At 48.5% G+C, this 20,849-nt stretch overlaps 1 protein-coding gene across 1 annotated transcript in view; it reads right to left on the reverse strand.

The window, feature by feature from the left end:
* Positions 1–20,849, reverse strand: part of NADSYN1 (NAD synthetase 1) — a 559,458-nt gene that overhangs the window by 119,086 nt on the left and 419,523 nt on the right. The window lies entirely within an intron of this gene.

Genomic DNA, 20,849 nt, shown 5'->3' on the forward strand with positions numbered 1-20,849 from the left:
TGTGGATGAGCAGAAGAGTGTGCTGCTGGGTCTTACATTGGTAACTAAATCCATCAATTCAGAAAAATCACAGGGTACACAGTCATGATTAATTAACCACAACAAGTCACGTGGCCCTACCCAACCACAAGAGGCAGGAAGTGTCATCCTACCACAGGCCTGATGTACCCACATGAGCAGAACAGCATGGATGCTCTTGCCTCGTGAAGGCACGATTGGGGCAGTACCCATAGCACTCACCATGCAAGGGGCATTACATCCGCTGATGAACTTAATCCTCATGGCGTTGCTGTGAGGTTGGTTTCATTAAAGTTGATTTCATGAAGCAGAAACTGGTGCTAAGAGGTGAATTAACTAGATCAAGATTATTTAGGTAGTAACAGGCAGTTTAAATCAGCAAATAGCATCTAGTAAGAGCGTCAGGGGAGAACAGAGAGAACTAAGGAGAGGAAGAAACCAACCAAACAAATAGAAGACATATGTTTTCAGTGTAGGGGGGCCATGGAGGGCTGCACAGACCCAAGGAAGGGTCCTGAATGCAGACACTAGTGGAATTTCAGAATATCAAAAATAATGACATTTAGAGGCTTTGAGAAAAATAAACAAATGCAGGTTAACTTAAAGTAAGGTGACTGGAAAAAAACCCAGGTTACCCAGTTAAATTTTGAATTTCAGAAATGTAACAAATTTTTAGTATAAGCACGTCCCAAATGTTGTATATTATCTCTACTTGCTAAATCTGGTACCACCATCACAAGGGAAAGTGACTCCAGTTATTATTATCAGAGTTCTTGACTGTAAATTGTTGTAGAAGATAAGAGAAGAAAACCATCAAGTGAAGAGGAAGGATTATTTTGAACCTAACGTCTCATACCTTTTCCAATAGGTGGAAATGATAAAAAATAACGTGGGGACAGGCAAATACTCTGAAAATTTACCACCTATATGCTCTCTCTAAAAACAGAATCAAAGATTATCTACAAGATGGATAAACCAATAAACCAAGAAAAAGAAACAGTGGTGAGTTAAGAAAGCAGACCAAACTTAGAGTTAAATCTAAATAATTATTATTATAGATTTAAAAAAAATTAATAACAGTATGGAACAAAAATCTAAGATGATCTCAAAATGAGGGGTGAGGTGATAGAGGAGGGAATGAGGCAGAAAGTGAAATTGTGGAAAATACGTGTGTTACATGGGTGTTCATTAACTGTGGAGATTGATAGGAGAGATTAAATTTAGGCATGTATGTTTCTAATTTGAGAACAGCAGGAGACTGCACACACAGACCTAGTCCACATCTTCCAGGTTCATTTACTGTCCTCAGCATGTATTGTTGGCCTGTACAGTTCTCCCCCAACCCTCTACCTGGCCCAGGTGATTTGGGTAGGCGAAAGATACAATTCTGGCAGCTCTGGCTGTATTTAAAAGTAACATTTTAATCAATGGGTTGTAATTTCAGACGTCAAACATTGGGATTGTTTTCCTTCTGTTATCAGATAGTTCTAACTTTTTTCTGGCCTGAGAACAAGGATTTTTATTCCAATACATTTGGAAAAGTTGGTTGCTTGCCATTGTCTTTACATTGGCAACATGGTATGATGCAGCCAGCAAGCAGAGGCACCCATGGATCTGCAGGCTGAAAACCATGCAGGCATGTAGCTTCTGGAGGTATAGTCTCACCCTGGGTGGGTATTGGTCCATTCTCACACTGCTATTAAGAACTTCCCTGAGACTGGGTAATTTATAACAGAAAGAGGTTTAATTGAATCATAGTTCCACATGTCTGGGGAGGCCTCAGGAAACTTATAATCATGACAGAAGGACAACTAGGCACCTTCTTCACAAGGTGGCAGGAGAGAGAGCATGTGAAGGCGGAATGGTCAAACACTTACAGAATCATCAGATCTCATGAGAACTCTTTCACTATCATGAGAACAGCATGGGGGAAACCGCCCCCATGATCCAATCACCTCTTTCCCTTGACACTTTGGGGATTACAGGTACCTCCTTCAACACATGGGAATTACAATTCAAGATGAGATTTGGGTGGGGACACAGAGCCAATCTGTATCAGGGTGGCAGTAGTCAAATATGTAAATCAGGATTATTTTAAGGTAGTAAACCTCTAATGCTTTTATTACTGTCTTAGTCTGTTTGTGTGGCTATAAAGGAATACCTGAGACTGGGTAATTTATAAGGAAAAGAGGTTTATTTGGCTTACAGTTCTGCAGGCTGTACAAGAAGCATGACACCGGCATCTGCTGCTGGGGAGGGCCTCAGGAAGCTCCTACTCATGGAAGAAGGTGAAGGAGAGCCAGTGTGTGCCGAGATCCCATGGGGACAGAGGGGGCAATGTGCAGTGGAGGCGTCAGGCTCTTTTGAACAGCCAGCTCCAGCAGGAATTAATAGAGTGACAATTCAGTCATTACCACAAGGATGGCATCAAACCATTCATAAGGGATCCATCCCCAGGACGCAAATACCTCCCATCAGACCACAACTCCAACATCGGGGATCAGATTTCAACATGAGATATGACAAACATCCAAACTATAGCAATTACTTATAAGCGGGCATTGGAATTTAAATTAGAGGAGCCTAATCTAAAGAGTTAATATTCTGAGTTTTGTCCTACATGCATTGAACTTTAAGTAATTTTTTAAGAATAACTTAAGGAGGCCAGGCATGGTGGCTCATGCCTGTAATCCCAGCACTATGGGAGGCTAAGGCAGGAGGATTGCTTGAGCCCAGGAATTTGAGACTAGCCTGGGAAACACAGGGCCCATCTGTACAAAAAAAATTAAAATTAGCTGAGTGTGGTGGTGCACACCTATAATCCCAGCTACTCTGAAGGTTGAGGTGGGAAGATCACTTGAGCCCAGGAATTTGAGGTGGCTGTGAGCTATGATTGTGCTACTGCACTCCAGCCTGGGTGACAAAGTGAGACCCCATCTCTAAAGAATGTTTTTTTTTGTTTTTAAAATAACTGTACTAGTCTGTTTTCACAGTGCTGTAAAGAACTACCTGAGACTTGGTAATTTATGAAGAAAAGAGGTTTAATTGACTCACAGTTCTGCAGGCTGTACAGGAAGCATGGCTGGAGGCCTCAGGAAGCTTTCAATCATGGCGGAAGGCAAAGGAGAAGCAAGTGCCTTCTTCACATGGCGGCAGGAAAGAGAATGAAAGGGGAGGTGCCACACACTTTTAAGCCATTAGGTATCATGAGAACTCACTCAGTATCATGAGAACAGCAAGGGGGAAATCCACCCCCATGATCTGATCACCTCCCACCAGGCCCCTCCTCTAACACTGGGGATTACAATTCAACATGAGATCTGGGTGAGCACACAGATCCAAACCATACCAGTAACCAATGGGAAAAAAAAGCAGTGAGTGGGACATATATAAAGTGAAATTAGAAAGCAAAGTTTGAAACAAAGTAGCAGAAGAGGATATGCCAGAAAAACAAGAACAAAAATAAGTAGATGTGACATAAATAAGAATCAAAGCAAAAAAGTTAAAATGAGAGAGATTCATTTACCAAGGGGAGGTGACAACTATCAAGAATGTGTCAAATCGTTTTACCTCTTTAAGGTGCATGTCGCTTCCAAACATATCAGCAAAGGGTATAATATATAAAACATACCAGGAACTCCTTCAAGTCTGGGTGAACATGCCCAAATCAAACTCTTCCTGTGGGCCCCTCCCACAAGCACTCACCTACTGTCCCAGTACAGGGCAAGGCCACTCACTCCATTGCTCAGCCAAAATCCTGAAGGTGATTCTTGACCCTCTACTTCATGGCCCACATACAATTTTAGCAAATCTGATGGAATATACCTTCAAACTACATCCAGAATCCAGCTACCTGTCTCCAAGTGACTGCCATCCCCTGGGCAATGGCACCATTGCCTGCCTCTGGATTTTGGAGCAGCACTTCTCAGCTAAATTTCCAGTGGTGATACTAGAATCATTTAGGGGTTGTAGTAGGGTAGCGGGAGGTATTTTCCCCAGCAGTGTCTAGACAATGACTCTATGTTTATAGTGGGCAGGAGTTGGGGGTCTCAGGGCCTGAACTGAGGTGATTGAGGGGGAAAGGAGCTAAGTTCCAGGCTGCTGGACTACCATGGGCAGGGGGCTCCAGGAAAGACTAAGACCTCCCCCAACCCACACTCCCTGACTCCAGCTGGGCATGGGGTCACCCACTCAGGAGAGCGGTGTAGTAGAGGAGAGGCCAACCTCCCTTTTCACCCCCAGGGACAGGGAGCGCTTCCCCTCCCTGAAGCCAGGGACCCTTGCACCCTCAAATCATACATGATTTGGAGGTGTCATTTTGTTTCTCTAGTTGGATGTCACTCGGAACAAAGGGTGATGGAATGTGGAGTCTCATAAGGGACCTCTGGGTCCCAGGGGAGCTGCCTGGCAAGGAGCTCTTGAGGGTGGGGGCTCAGAGAAGTCACACCTGCCCACATGCAGGCCACAGACCACAGCAGCAAGGACGACCAAGGAAAGGATGGCATCCTCACTCTAGACAGTCAGGTGAGGAGCTGTCTTTTCTTCCTCTTTCCTCCCTACCCACATTGGAGCACCCAGTGAAGGGAAGAGGGAGAGACCCGAGATGAACAGGCACTCCAGCGCTCCTCACTCAGCTGCAGGAGTCAGGGCTGGGGCAGTAGGAGGGAAATAGAGAGAAAGAAAGAAAGACCTTTCATCAAATACAAAATTTATTCACCTATCCAACTACCCACCCATCCACTCATTCAACAATCCATTCATCCATCCATCTACTCATCCACCCATCGCCCATCCACCCTCTCCTCCATCCATCCAACCATCTCTCCACCCATCCATTCTTCCTTCCATCCACCCACCCACCCACCCACTCATCCATCCATCCGTTCCTCACTTTTCCAGAGCAGAAGTCAAGGCTGGAGCAGTGGTGGTCAGGGGAAGCATAGAGGGAGAAAGTCCTTGAATCAAATATGACATTAACATTTTAAAACAAATAGGACCAAGCTGTAGAAAATATTAATGAGACTGCCCCACCCCTAGTAAAAGCACAACTTGCCTTACACCAGCCCTGTTCTAAGTGGTGTGCATAGGTTACCTACCTCAGTCCTCACCACAAGGATGGTGGAAGTAGGGGCTATGGTTATCCCCATTCTAGAGAACACAAGTGGAAGCACCCATCATCACACAGTTAAGAAAGTGGGGGGCTGGGTCTCAACCCCAGGCAGGTATAGACCTTAGCCTGCTTCCCAGTAGAACCAGAAATCTGTAAACAGTGACAGAATCAGAGTGAACCATCAGCTATCACTCAGGTTGCCTGCTGCCTGAGGAGAAGAGCAGGGGGTGAGAGAAGGGGTCAGCACAGCTGAAAGCAATTGAGAAAAACATCCATGTTTATATCCCAGTAAATCAAGAGTACTCAATAACTGGGGCCCACACACATGCACGCAGAAACCTGGCTTGCCTGGTTTCTCCAAAGGAGTGTAATTACCAGCATTCAGCAAGTGATTTATACTAACTACTCCAGAGTGAGTTTCTCCTATTAAAAACACAACAATTAGTGATCCTAATAGTCCACTACACTTAATCTGATGCTGAAAATTGCTTCATTAAAAGCCAGTTGAGAGACTGGGGTAAATAACTGTAAACCCAGCCCCCAGATGATCTCTCTGTTCCTGGAGAGTTGGTTCTTACCCTTGGCTGAGTTTCAATCCCAGTCCAAGGTATAGCAGCCTACGGGCAGCTCAGACCTCAGGGATAATCATTCCTCAAGAGGCCATTTTGTTCTCATGTCTCAAATTATGGGACTCATTATCCCCCAACCCTACACAACAGCAGTAGAGGGGGTGGTAAAAGGGTCAGCTGGGGCTATTCTGTCATCCCCAGGTCAATCCTGCAAGTGTTGGTTCAACTGCAGCAATCCTCTCCAACCTACACAGGATGCAGCTCTGGGTACAACCCCTTGTGCCAGCCCAGCCTGTATCCACGCACTTCAGTGCTGGCTGCTGAGGAACATAGAGGCCAGGCTTGAGATGACTCAAGTGTACTGCTTTCTGTTCTTTATTTTTACCATTCATCCATGTCCATCCCTCCATTTGCCTAGCCCACCATCATTCATCCATCCATCGCCCCATCCATCCTTCCATCATCTCTCCAACTATTCATCCAACTATACATACAACTCTACAACTATCCATCCATCCAACCATACATATAAACATCCATCCATTCAGCTATCCATCCGTCCATCCATCCATCCATCCATCTATCCATCCACCAACCCACCCACCCATCCACCTATTCATGCATCCATCCATCCATCCAACCAACCAACAATTCACTCATTCATCCATTCCTCACTCATTCATTAAATACCGAGGTTATACTACATAAGTGAACAGGTTCTTTTTAGTCAAATCATTTGTACTTGAAGTCTAGTTGTATTATTAATTAACTGTGTGTGACCTCCAGCAAGTTTCTTTTTTAAAAAATTTATTTTTAAAGACAAAAAGGTTTATTTGGCTCACAGTTCTACACATGTACAGAAAACATGGCAGGGGAGGCCTCAGGAAACTTAAACCATGGCAGAAGGTGAAGGGAAAGTAAGTACATCTTACATGGCTGAAGCAGTGAGGAGGGAGAGAGAGGGGAGGTGCTACACACTTTTAAACAACCATATCTCGTGAGAACTGCATCACGAGAGCAACACTAGAGGGATTGTGCTAAACCATTAGAAACCTCCCCCATGATCCAATCACTTCCTACCAAGCCCCATCTCCAACATAGGGGATTACAATTGAACATGAGATTTGGGTGGGAACACAGATCCAAAGCATATCAGGGTGTTTATTTGCAAATATGTTGTTCTCTAGTTCTGTAGTGCTCTGTTGTCTGCTATAAATGCCTGCTGTGAAGGTGACACTGGCATTGTTTTTCCTGGCAATTGTGTGGTACATGGAATAATGGAGTCCAGTGCTGACTAAATTGAGTTGGAAGGTCAGTATGGAAGATACACAATTAAACTCTCATGCATGACATGTTTACGTAAACAATAATCCACTGTTCTTGTTGAACTCTATGAATGTGATTTCAACCCATTTGATTTCAAATGTATTGCCTTAAAACACTAAGGGCATTGAAAGTTTAAAAGGGATTGGCCCAGTGTTTGAGCAACTGAAGCAAGTTTCTTATATTTCTATATGGTACAGTTTCCTCATCTATAAAATGAGGGGGAATAATAATAATCTGTAAAATGGGGGAGTCAAAGAGTTAATCCCTGTAAGGGGCTTAGAAAAGTCATTTGGGAAAAATAAGTGCTTAACAAATGTTAACTGTTATCATTATCATAATTTTTAAAATTCACCAAGATTTACTGTCAGCCAGGATGGTATAGTTTTAAAGAAATATATAGAAAAAGTTCTGGAATTCAGAGAAGCTACTGGGGAAGGTGTCAAGGAGCTGGCAGCATGTTCAGGGATCATACAATACTAAATTATTTTTTCAGATTTCAGGAGAAGAGGAGCTTAACTTTGGAACCTGGTAATTAAACATTTCCAGAGGAATCTTTCTTAAAATACTATTTAAAAATAAGGACAATACTGTGATCTTACCCATATATTTAATTTCTGTTCAAGTCATTGCTTAGACTTGGTAATTTTTTTAAACAAAGCATGACACAATGTTAAACTAAAGAAGTCTTAAATAAGACCAGTTGAACATACTGAAAGCTTCAATACAAAACCTATTGATTTCCTGAAAGTTAGTGAACAACCCAACTCTCAATTTTTATGTCTCCAAAAAGAATCAGTCCAGATAATCTTCAAGATGGCTTCCAACTCTGGCCAAAGTTATTCTGCATGCACATCTTTCCAGTATCAGAGCTTGCTTATGTATAGAAGATTATTGAGTCCATGACTGAATCCACTGTGTGCGTTCTTTAGAAAGAGGGACATAGCTTAAGAGGAAAAATGATCATTTACAAATTAAAATGATCCAATGTATTGGGTGAACTGACTTAGTAAGTATTATTGAAGCCCTCAAGTTTGTTGTCTGCCAACCCACATGGTTGGCTCTGGCCATGGAACTCAGCAGCCAGAAGAGAGGAGGAGAGGGAAGTGCTGGTCCACCCTGAGCAGGGAGCAGCCAGTCATCACAGTCATGGCGGAAGTTATGATCTCAGGCTCATGGCAGCCACTTTGCTGCACTCATTGTGGATGGAAGCCTGTATTTTCATTCAAAATTCTGTACAACACAGAGAAGCCATTGGCTTAATCCTCCTTTCAAACAATCTCTATCTTCCTGAGGTTGAAATAATGGGGAAAGGGGAACTGCCAGTCCTGGCTCATTATGTGATGTGTGATTTCAGGCAGGTGGCACCACCACTCTGAGGCCCCTTCTGCTCATCAGTCATGAGGTGACAATTTGCTCTCTATCCCTATCCCTATCCCTATCCCAGTCTCTATCTCTATGTCCACTCCTATATCTATATCTATCTCGAACCCTATTCCTATTTCTATCTTTATTCCTGTTGTGGTTTGAATGCCCTTGCTAACATTCATGCTGAAATGTAATTTCCATTGTAATAGTAGAATTAAGAGGTGGAGCCTTTAAGAAGTGATTAGGTCATCAGGGCTCTGTCCTCATGAATGGATTAATGCTGTTATCTCGGAAGTGGGTTGGTTATTGTGGGAGTAGGCTCCTGCTGCAGGATAAGTTCATCCCCCATTTGCTCTCTCTGTTTTGTGTGCTTGTTTCCTCCCTTCACTCTTACACCATGGGATGACACTCACCAGATGCAAGTGCCATGCTCTCAGACTGCTCAGCCTCCAGAACCATGAGCCAAATAAACCTTTGTTCTTCATATAATAAATTACCCAGTCTGTGGTATTCTGTTATAGCAGCAGAAAATGGACTAAGATAATCCCTATCCCTATTTCTATCTTATCCCTAACTCTATCCTCATCTCATTCCTATACCCATCACTAACCCTATCCCTCTCCCTGTCTCTGTCCGTATCCTTACCTCTACCTCTACCTCTACCTCTACCTCTACCTCTACCTCTATCCTTATCTCAATTTCTATCAGCAGGGCTGTTATACATATGAGCGTAAAACAGCAAACACAAGACACTTTGTAAGCAGTAAAGTTCTCAGCAAACTCAGGGAGCGGGGTGTTGGCATAAACCAATGGTTCCCAAACTTAATATGCATCAGAATCACCTGGAGGTGATTGAAAGCAGTTGGCTGGGCCCCACCCCAGCATTTCTCAATCAGCAAGAATTTCATTTCTAACAAGCTCTCAGGTGTTGGTGCCACTGCTGATCAGGGGATCAGCATTTCTTGTGGATCTCTAAGGTGGTCTTTATAGGTTATACTGGGACAGGCAAATACTTTCTGGTAGTCTTCACCATAAAAGTAGGATATACTTTGTTAAGACTTACAGATTAAAAAAAAAATATGTTTATTAATCATCACGATTATGCTATGAAAAAGGTACTGTATTTATTTAACCGACGGACCTAACTTGAGTAAAAATATTTTTAAGGTGCTCACAGATAGGGTAGAAAGTTCTAGAACTGCCTTCCTCCAACCTGGTCTTTCCCAAGAACTGACCCAAACCAGGGGCTCCCTTGGGAGCGTGTCCTATCTCTGTTTGAACCCTAGCACAGCGATCCTTGGCCAACGGCAAGCCTTGGCAAGTCCCTGTTTGCAAAAGCCCTGTGGCTGCACCCTGATTAGTATCCCTGGCACTTGTCTGAAAGTGGGCCCTCATTCCGTCTCTTTCTCCTGCCTCCCTCCTCCTGGGTAAATTTGGACAAATACCTGGCATCTGCTATAATTCACATTGTATGCCATGTTCTCCACCAAGGCTGTGAACAGGAGCCCAGGCATCTGCAGGAGGGGACTCTATGGAAAGATAAGTAACTGGAACTTGTTTCTCAAAACAAACAAACAACAAAAATCATAATCCTGACTCCATTCTCTTTAGTGCACTACCAAGTTCCGTAATTCAGAATAAATGATCATATTCTCACTATGCTGCCTGTTTTTCTCTAAGAAAATATTTCAAATTGATTTTTAACTCATAAGAACTAATGAAGTTGTCGACTTGGCAAAGAGAAGTCTGCACTCCCACACTCATTGCTCCACTGTTCACAATAGCCAAATTATGAAGTAAACATCAGTGTCAATCAACAGATGAATGTGGTATAGACACAAATAATGGAGTACTATTCAGCCCTAAGAAAGAAGTCTTGTCATTTGCAACAACATGACCAAACCTGAATGACACTATATTCAGTGAAATAAACCAGGCACAGAAAGCCAAATATTGGATGTGATATCTAAAATTGTCAAACTCATCGAAATAGAGAGGAAAATGGTAGTTACCAGGGGCGAGGGTAGGGGAGGAGGATTCGGGAGACGTTGGTCAAAGGACGCATTTCAGTTGGGAGGAATGAGTTCAAGAGATCTACTGTACAACACAATGACTATAGTTAATAACAATGTCTTATACACTTGAATATTGCTAACAGAGTAGATTTTAAATGTTCTAAGAATACATAAGTATTTGAAAAAATTATTTTTCTGCCATCTATCTAAAAGTTGTTAACTTGGGGTTCATAAGGGAATACCATGTACTGTAGTGGATAGTGGGGGGCCGAGATTGGGAAATTGTGGGTGAGCAAGGGTGGAGATCAGGGGACTCACCCTCTATCCTAACCTTCCTAGTGTCTCCCTGTTCTGCATTTCCCAGAATCCCTTGCAGCAAGCTCCTAACGGAAGCACCTGCATCCAATTGAACGCTCCTACAAGACAGAGGCTCCACCAGCACTGCCTGGCATTCCTGCAGGCAAGCCCCTGCACAGAGGTGTTGACCCTTCCTCCAGCAGCTTCCCTATCTGGGTGGCGTCTGCAGTGGCTGTCTCCTGACTCTCATGGCAGCCTGACTCTGGAGCTGAAGGAGGAGCTACAGCTTCCCAGTTGAGCAGGTGGCTTCCCGTCGTCAAAGAGGAAGCAGCTCCTTTGCTGGCTCAGTTTTGTTTTCAAAGTTGTTCCTGAATATTCAGCTCCAAATCCATTTCTTCAGCCTCTCCAATGATTCTGTTTGCCCTGCTGTATCCTGGAACTAATTCCTTCCTGACTAAACTAGCTGCAGTGCATCCTGTTCTCTGAGACTGAGCCCCAGTGATATAGGGCAGGTAAGCATTTTCTAGGGAGATGTTCCATCATTCCCACTAGCTTCCTGAAAGGTTGAATATCCAAGAGAGGCTAAGAACCTCACCCACTTGTGATCCACAGGAAGTTCTGGTGGGCTTGCGCAGGTGTCCTAGAATACTTGAGGGGAATCACATCACGCTGAACTTGTGGTACCGATAGTGCTTCTAAAAAGCTCTGCTAATTTGCATTCTGCCCATCTGGAGTTTCAGATCCCGGGTCTAATTAACACATTGCTCACCTGAAGCCATTTTCACTTTATATTCAATTCAACAAATTCAATGACTTGTTTAATAAACTTTCACTGAGTAAGCATTCACCAGATCCTAGGGTAGGAGATTGGGAAAGAGATACACCTGCTGTAATTCCTGCCTGGGGCAGCTCAGTCGCTGCATAAGGAGGAGAAAGCCTAGAAATAAAACCTCTGCATTTTAAGCCTATTATGGCCACAGCAGCAGTTATGTATTAGGTGGTGAAAGGGGAGAGAGAATGAGGCAAAAATATCCTAGGAAACATCCGTGAGCACCAACTGTGGCGACTGCAAAAAGGGCCACAAATTCTTCCCCTTCCATCAGGAACTGGAGACTGCTTCTTCATCCCTAGAATATGGGTTGGTCATGTGACTAGCTTTAGTCAATGGGACATTAGCAAGCATGATGCAATGTTCCATAGACTAAGGGGTAAAAAGTAACTGTGCATTGGGATTCCTCTCTTGCTGTTCTTGGAAATTCTGCAGCCACCACCATGCAAACTGATGGATGTACTTGGGGTCACGAAAGACACATGCCCCAGTAACCCCCATTAACTCTATCTGACCCTCAACCAATCAGCAGCCAACTGCCAAATGCAGGTGTGAAACTACCTGACCACCAGCTACCCACAGATGAATGAATGAACCCAGCCAAAACGAGCAGAGGGACCAGTGAGGTCCAGCCCAAGTCACTGGGCCACAGAATCATTACTTGATAAATAATTGTTCCTTTAAGCCACCAACTGGTGGGATTGATATACCTACTCTGTGCCTAGATTTCTACTAGGCCTCCAGGCAGAGTTTCAGGAGAAATAGAATAAATATTCCCTGTTTTCAAGGAACTAAGGCATCACATCTGAAATGTGCCTTTGGCATAGGGGACTGACTACGACATGGTATCAGTCTTCAGGGTCTGCCTTCTCAGTCCAGAAGAGGTCAGTAGTTGCTAATGCTCCAAGTGCTTTTGGTTTAAAAATCCCTTCTCCAAAGGAGGTTGAGAATTGACTTTTCCATCATGGTCAAGGAACAAGGATGGTGGTCAGAGAATGTGGCAATGAGGCAGGTATGCTGGTAGCAATGATCCCCATTGTCCTTCTTGCCAGTGTGGCCCAGAGGCTGGGGATTGAAAGGACGCTGGCTATTTGTTAGGTAGCCCGGGTATGAATTTCAACTCCACTCAGTATGGACAAGTTCTTAGGCAAATCACTTCACCCTCCAGGGCCTGTTTCCTCTTCAGCCACATGGGCTGACAACACCAAATCTCAGGGTGTTGGAGGAGCAGATGTGTAGACATGAGTGGAGGGTTCACACGTGCACACCCACTTCCTCTGCTCTCTCACTGACCCTGCAAAAGGGCAGGGAAGTGGCCCAGACTCCTCATAACCCCAGCGGTCATCTATGCCGCAGACAGCCCTGGTAACTGGAAGGTTCAGTCAGAGTGGATCGTTCAGTGCCTGCGAGGCCTGGCTCTCTCCTCATCAGGCTCCAACCTCCCTCCTCTTGATTCCCCGGGTCTCCTCGTAGACTCCTCTCATCCTCCTTCATTTGTGCCTGTCTTCACTGCTTCTGGGGAGAATGTCCTGCTCGCCTGGGGCCCTGGGCCTCCTTGCAATGCCACACTCTCGTCCCAGCCCCCACCGAGTCTAGCGGGGCCCCTCTAGTAGGGTTGGGACAGAACTGGCCAAATGAGGCCAGTGAAGGCCAGAGCTCTGGGGCAAGCAGCTTCCCTCTCTTACAAGCTGATGGTTGCAGGATGGGGCTCAGCCTACTGGAAACAGCTGGATCTCCCTCGGGTGAAGCAGCAAACTCAGGGGGGATGGGAAGCTCTGCAAAGCTACCCCTAATGAGGCCAGCAGGGTAGTGCAAGGTATAGGACAGAGAACCAGGAACCAAGAGGCCTGAATTCTGTACCCAGCTTGCTGGTGCTGGGCCATTCTAGGACCCACACTCACACTGGGGACGCAGCTCCTGCTGTTCCATGAGCTGCCCTATGGGGTCAGGACACAAATGGCAGAGCGGGAGGCCTTGCTCCCCTCCATGGGATCTGAGAGCAGAGAGCACAAAGCAGCTGCTACAGCATAGACGTGTCTTTTAGAGCTCTCGTCCTCTCTTAAAATGTGTGCAGGTTGATACTCCTCTCCATAGCAGAGCTGTTGGTTTTATGGTTAAATGTTTTAAGTTACTTACCGATTAAATTATCAAGAAGAGTTGGAGGAAATTGACATATGGGCAGCTGTGCTCCAGTGTCCTGCAAGTTCAGGCCCCTGCCCAGTGTCCCCAGGTCAGAGGTCTTCCATCTCAGAGCAGCAGGAGAGCAGCGTCCCCGAATGGCCCATCCAACTCGGACACACAATGGCTGCGTCTAAGTTGTGTTGAGTGTATGTTTTTCAAAACCGATGTCAGGCAGAGAGTTTTGTGCTGGTGCAGGTATCGGAGAGAGACTGGGTGATGTCTCTGGAATTGTAGGAATTTTCTGTTTGTTTGGGCAGAGGATTGGAAACGTGAATGGTCTGGAGTGTGGGGAGGGTGTTTTTCATGGTCGCTGTGTTTCTTCTCACTTCTCTTCTCGTCTGAGAATGTGGCTGGGCTCGGGAAGCAGGCTCGTCCCTACTGCATGGTTGGAGAAAGTGAGGAAAACACATGTTCTCAAGGTCATGTTTTTGGAGGCCTGCGATTGATCTGAATGCAGCAGGTGACTCTCCTTGGAAGGACAAAGTGGCCACTCAGAGGCGTTGTGTGCAGGTTCTGTCTCACCAGCTGGCACCCGTGCCAGGGCTGAGTGCGAGCTGACCGCTGGCCGACAGCCCCAGCTGGAGATATTTTCCTTTTCCCTTTTGCAAGAGGCTGATTCGACCCTGAAGGAGGCTGCAGCGGCCTCCCAGAGAAGCTGATGCAAAATTCAGGTGCATCATATCAAGGGGATTGGTTGCAGACCACCAGCTTGTTTTCCCCCTCCGTGCTTTTCCTTGATTTTTCTGTGAGATGGAAACTTCTCCCTCCTCCAGCCAGGGCTGGGGGCTGCCGAGTGAGTGGGGAGACTGGGCAGTGAGACCTGCAAAACACATAAGTGAACCTGGAGGACAGTGGCAAGATGGGGAACCCCTCTGGGGAGCAGCAGACCAGGAAGCACCAGGCAGGAAGCACTGCGCAAAGAGCACCAGACAGGGAGCACTGGGCTAAGGAACATCAGGCCAGGGCCATAAATACAGGGAGCATCACGCTAGAGGCACTTACTGTTCCCAGGAGCACCAGGTGAACAGTGCCGGGCCAGGAGCACTCTGCCAAGGAGTACTGAGCCAAGGAGTACTGAGCCAAAAAGTACTGTGCCAAAGAGTACTGTGCCAAAGAGTACTGGGCCAAAGAGTACTGTGCCAAGGAGTACTGAACCAAGGAGTACTGAACCAAGGAGTACTGAGCCAAGGAGTACTGAACCAAGGAGTACTGAGCCAAGGAGTACTGAATCAAGGAGTACTGTACCAAGGAGTACTGAGCCAAGAAGTACTGCACTAAGGAGTACTGAGGCCGAGGAGCACTGTGCTGGAGTACACCTAGGGTTGTCTGTGAGGTCAGCGCTCTGCCCAGCAGACCCTCTTGCAGCCAGGCCTGCTGCTTCACCTTGCAGTGCTTGGTCTGGGTCTCCTCAGCCATTTTTGGGCCTGAGCCCACCATCAGAGAGGCTAGTGAGCAGCCTAGGAAGCTCTGGTCCTGCTGGAAGCTGCAGCTCCAGCTGAGGCAGATGCCCCGGTCCAGGCTGACTAGCGATGAGAGGCTGATAGTCAGTGTTTCCCGCCCTGCTCTGCACCGCTGTGGCTCCTGCAAAGGCACAGCTCCACAGGCCCCTCTGTCTGTGCTGCTGCCACTGGCTTTTGTTTTCAGAGTGCAGGGTTAAGAGCAGATACAGTGGAGAGACTGCTGGTATCCCACACCGGTCTGTCTTGGCTATGGGAGGTATTGCTACATAACAAATTGCCCCAAATCTTAGCAGCTTAAGACAACAAACATATATTAGTCCCAGTTCTGGCCCAGGGTCTCTCCTGAACAGATTCCCAGCCCTGAAGGCTAGAGGCACCAGTGGACAGAACTCAAATCGTCACTCGGAAGCTGGCATCAGATTGGACATGACAGAGAAATGCATCTGAGAATCGAGACTTGGGGATTGTGTGTTCCAGCTGTGAACCTGCCTAGATGGCAGACATGCTCATGCTCCCCTCCCCCAGGAAGCCTCCTGGGAGTACTCCACACCAGGGCAGTTCGGGGGAGTCCTCTGTCTTCACCCTCAGTTCCTGCAACAGGCACCACGTGGTTGCTGCCCGGCTGTGGCCTCACTGTGGCCCTTCAGGAGCCAGCTCTGGTGTAGACCACAAACAACCCAGCACCTGGTCCAGGCTCTGAAGGGCTGGTTTCCACTCCTGGCTCTGCCTCATGCTTGTCCTCTGAACCTCACCTTCCCCATCTGTAAAGTGGGCAGGAGGGTCCCTTTGGTAAGGGCCCGTGCAGCAGCGGATGTGAGAGGCTAGTTGTTGCCTGTACACCACAGTGGATGCGGGGGTAGATGAGCAGAGTGCATGTCAACTCCCGCCTCTGGCTGCTGTGGCATCACCCAGGTGTGCTCTCTGGCACCTGTGCCCTTGCAGGGATCTGATCCCACAGCAGGAGCCTCCCCTGGGGGTCACTTTTACAGTCGGGCCCTCCTGCTCAAGCAAGAACGCTGAGGAAGGTGGTTGTGAATTCTTTCACACCACAGAGGGCGCCGGGCACCCACCCTGCTCCCTGGCCTCTGTGGGGACACTTTTCGGTCAGTGCATCCATAGCGCTTGGCTGTGGAAGACCCCCTGCCTCGGACATCAGGAAAGGCTGTGTTACAGCTCCTGCTGAAACACCTGCTTGCCAGACGCCCCGCTTAACCTTAAGGATGAGCCCTGGAGCAACAGCCTGCCGCCAGGGCTTCCCCCGCCAAGCCGCATCAGCCAAAGCTCTTGGCTGCCTTGCCACTCTTCATTCACAAGTATTCAAAGAGTGGTCGCACATGCTGCCCGGGGAGTTTGTACTCCATGGTGGTCTCACTGCGGTCCCCAGCTCTGGGGGTGGTTAGGTGAGGTCTACAGAGCACAGGCTTTGGTGCCCACAGATCTGAATTTGGAGCTCCCACTGCTTACCTATTGGGACTGGAACAGCGGGTGTATTCCATGCCTCCCACTCTTCACTTTCAGACAGTGAAACAGGGCTCTGAGGCCTGCTGCTTGGGATGCTGTGAAGGTTGAACCAGCTGGGGCTGCACCTGGGACCACTCTCCTTCCCGGCGGCACTTCCACCCAACCCGCAGCTCCCTTGCTGTCCACAGCCCTGCAGACACTGTGTGGCCTCCTGCTGTGGTGCCTGTCCCTAGACCTGTGCCTGGCTCTGAGTGGTCTCCAAGCAAATCTTCATGCTTGCTGAATGTCCATTGAGGTCAGCAGGGAGTTCCAGGCCAGCAGTATCAACGTCCCCGGGATTGTCAGAAAGGTAGATTCTTGGCCCCACGCTCACCCTGCCACTGGGGACTCCTTGGGAGGGGCCGGGATGCATCATGATCAGCCTCAGGGACCCTGCTCACCCTTGGCACCATTGGGGAGAGTTCCTGTTTTTTGGTGCTGACCAGTAGATGTTACCCTGGTGCAGGTGGCGGACCAGGCTCTTCATCCTGGCTGCACAGCTGGAGAAGGGTGGCAGGTGTGCTCGGCTGCCTGCCTGGGGGGTCAGCTGGTCCTGAGTGGGAAGAGGGTGGGTCTCTGTGTGTTTGAGCATTTAGGGCAAATGGAGCTACTCAAGGCCATCCCTGACGAACGTCCTGAGGTCAGAGAGAGTAGGAGAGGGCCACTGAGAGGAGCGAGTGCTGAGCTAGGATTTCTAAGACAGACTCAGCACACGTTGTGACCTGGGCTGCTAGCCACGTGCTTGGATGGGAGGCACTGCCCTGTTAATGCCTGGTTTCCTCACCTCGCCCGGGCAGGGGCTGTGCCCCCATCACAGCGCCATGCGGACCAGCTGGGAAGGATGCATTGGAGCGTTGGCATTGCCCTGGGGAGCCTGGGTGGTGCTCACGAATTCTGGTGGTTCTGCTGCTGCTGGCATCTGACATTCAGCAAACTTCAGTGAGCACCTCTGAAGCTCCAGGTGCTCTGTGGGGTCCAGAGTTGGAGACTGACGCTGGCCCTGGTGTGGAGCGTGGGTGGAGCAGGGAAGAGGCTCAGTGTAGCAGCGGGGAAGCAAGAGGCTGGGGCGGCAGCTCGGGGGCTCTGGGAAGGCATTCCAGGCTCCAGGGGCTCAGACTTTAACCGATACCCGCTGGCGTGGTGATAGCAAGCCCCGTCAGCAGTCCTGGGAGTTTCTCCAGCCTCGTGCCCTGCTCAGAGTCTTCCTGCTGGGAGTGTGGGTGTGAATTATTTTACCCCACAGAGGGTGTAAGAATTCACACCCACACTCCTTACAGGAGGGTGAACCATTTCAGGGTCAATTCTGTTTCCTTTGAGGGCCCTGAGAGAGGTGGCAGGTGCAATTGTCTAATTTGCACTTTAGAACAACTTCCCCAGCAGCAACAGTTTGGAGGATGTGTTGTGGGCACGACGGAGGTCAGAAAACAAGGGTCTGGAGACGGGTACAGCAAGCTGGGCAGCCGCTCTGAGCAGTACAGGGCCTGGGCAGAAGCCCTGGAGTGTGTTTGTCCCACTTTGTGGGTCTGGTCGACATTTTTTTTTTTTTTTTTGAGATGGAGTTTTGCTCTTGTTGCCCAAGCTGGAGTGCAACGGCGTGATCTCAGCTCACCGCAACCTCTGCCTCCTGGGTTCGAGCGATTCTTCTGCCTCAGCCTCCTGAGTAGCTGGGATTACAGGCACGCACCACCATGCCTGGCTATTTTTTTGTATTTTTAGTAGAAACGGGGTTTCACCATGTTGACCAGCCTGGTCTCCCTCTGTTGCCCAGGCTGGAGTGCAGTGGCATGATCTTGGCTCACCGTAACCTCTGCCTCTCAAGTTCAAGGGATTCTCCTGCCTCAGCCTCCCGAGTAGCTGGGATTACAAGTGTGAGCCACCACACCCGGTCAATTTTTTGTATTTTTAGTAGAGATGGGGTTTTGCCATGTTGACCAGCCTGGTCTCGAACTCCTGACCTCAGGTGATCCGACCACCTCGGCCTCCCAAAGTGCTGGGATGACAGGTGTGAGCCACCGCGCCCGGTCTGGTCAACATTTTTAGAACCCAGGAAGGAAACACACCAGCAAGCTCAGCACGTTTTGCTGCCTAGAATGTTCCTGCAGCTCAGAGTCTCTCCCTAAAGCAAGCAGAGATCAGTTGCTTGTTCACCAATTGCTTGACATAATTCATTTTCTAATAGGAAATCCCAAGACAGCCAGGGACCTCAGGAACAGGTGTGCCCCTACACCACATGCCCTACTGCCAGCCCTGGCCCTGCTGCGGGCCTCTCACCTCTACCCCACAGAAGCTGCCCTGGACTCAGTAGCTGGTTGCTCTCTTGGGAGCCCTGGCCATCGTGGTGCAAGGAGCCAGGCACTATAGCCAGGAGGGCTCACCCTTGCCCAGCAAGAAAGGCTGAGCTCTGAAGCATCCTGGGAGCCAGGTCTGGCCATCCAGTGACAAAGCCTGGGTCACTCTGCAGCCTGGAGCACAGACACTTCCAGTCCGATGCAACAATCCAAAGTCAGGAGCCCTTTCCAAATAGAGGAAGCATGTTTTCTGTCATGGGCAGGAGAAGCAGAGGCCTTGAACCCAGCTCCCTGCATTTGATTCATGGCCTGCTGTGCTGAGGGCCAGGTACTCATGCACCTGAGCCTTGAAAGGGCTCAGTGTCCTCATCTGCAAGTTGGGGACAGTGTCTAGAAATCAAGGCTCTCAAATGACCAGCAGGGCATCTGGTCCTGAGGACAGGTCAAGCCCTTGCCATTAAGAACACTAGCCCAGCTGGGCACGGTGGCATGCGCCTATAGTCCCAGCACTCTGGGAGGCTGAGGCAGGAGGATTGCTTGAGCCTGGGAGGCCAAGGCTGCAGTGAGCTGTGATTGCACCATTGCACTCCAGTCTGGGTGACAGAGTCTATTTTATTTTATTTTATTTTTGCCTTTTTCCACATGTTCTAAGAACCCCTGTCTAGAAAACTTTTTAAATTAAAAAATAAAATGTAAAAAAGGACACAAGCCCTCTTCAGTGAGGGCTGGCCAAGAGCATAGGAACGCAGGGCAGATGAGACCTATGGAGGCCAAACCATGGTTATCTTAAATATTTAGCAGATGGATGGATGAATGAATGAGTGAGACAATGTGACTAAAGCAGCTCTTGGCAGGGAAACAGAATCTGCAGTGAGATAAAGACAGGATAAGGTGTCACCACTCACATTAGGAAGTGGTACCCTTGAAGATGCTGGACTCCTGCCTACTGGGACACGCTCCTCATCAAAGCCAGGTGACAGCAGTGCCCATGTGCATTGCACAGACTGCATGTCTATCTTTAAGCAGCCTCCTCCTCCCTGAGCCGCACTCAAGTTCTGCTTTTTCCAGAGAGAAAAACCAGGAAGGCTGGAGTGAGGAAGGGACAGGGCCCCCGGGGAAGGACCGGGGCCGGGCCACGTCCCCTTGGCTGGTTCGGCCGAGGCCTGCGAGATGCCAGGCAGCTGCCCTCAGCTTACAGCCGGGCCTCACTCAGGACACCAGAGGCCAAGGTTCCTTCCTATTTCCTGGGCTGACAGCCAGAGCAGCCCCTCTGGGCTGGGATGGACAGACCCAGGGCCTGCAAGAGCCCCTTCCTGGCCCACTGAGCCTGGCTGGAAGGTGAAGAGCTTTGGGTCTCCCAGGACTGGAGGACTTGAGCCAGTGAGGAACCCAGATTGGGGAGGAGGCTGAGGCTCAAGAAAGGCAGGTGGGTGGGCATCAGGTCAGGTGTCAGAGAGTGACGTTGGCTCCAAAGCAGCACTCAGCCCTGCCACCTCCACGCTGAGCTTCTCCACCTGTGTCCTAACTCATTAGTGAGGGACACTGGGGACAAAAGGACACCCTGCTGGGCTGTTGGGAATGAGGGACACAGGCAGAGTACGTGCCATGGTGGCCTCAGCTGCAGTAGCTTCCATTGTTATGGGACATGGGGACAGGTCACAGGCCCAGCAACATGATGACAGCTGGGCCTTCCTCCCAACCTTGTGCACCTCTGCTCTGCTCAACCAGGCCTGAAGCCCATTGATCCTCCCTGCCCACTCTCGCTGCCCCTGCCAGGGCTGGGCCAGAGCAGGAAGTGACACCTCCCAAGGGCTCACTCTGCTGGGATCTGCCACAAGGATCTGGGTATCAGAGGCCCCAAGACCACTCAGCTACTAAGAACGTGGGGGCA

This window comes from Macaca thibetana, chromosome 14 (genome assembly GCF_024542745.1).
Source record: "Macaca thibetana thibetana isolate TM-01 chromosome 14, ASM2454274v1, whole genome shotgun sequence".
Lineage (NCBI taxonomy): Eukaryota > Metazoa > Chordata > Mammalia > Primates > Cercopithecidae > Macaca > Macaca thibetana.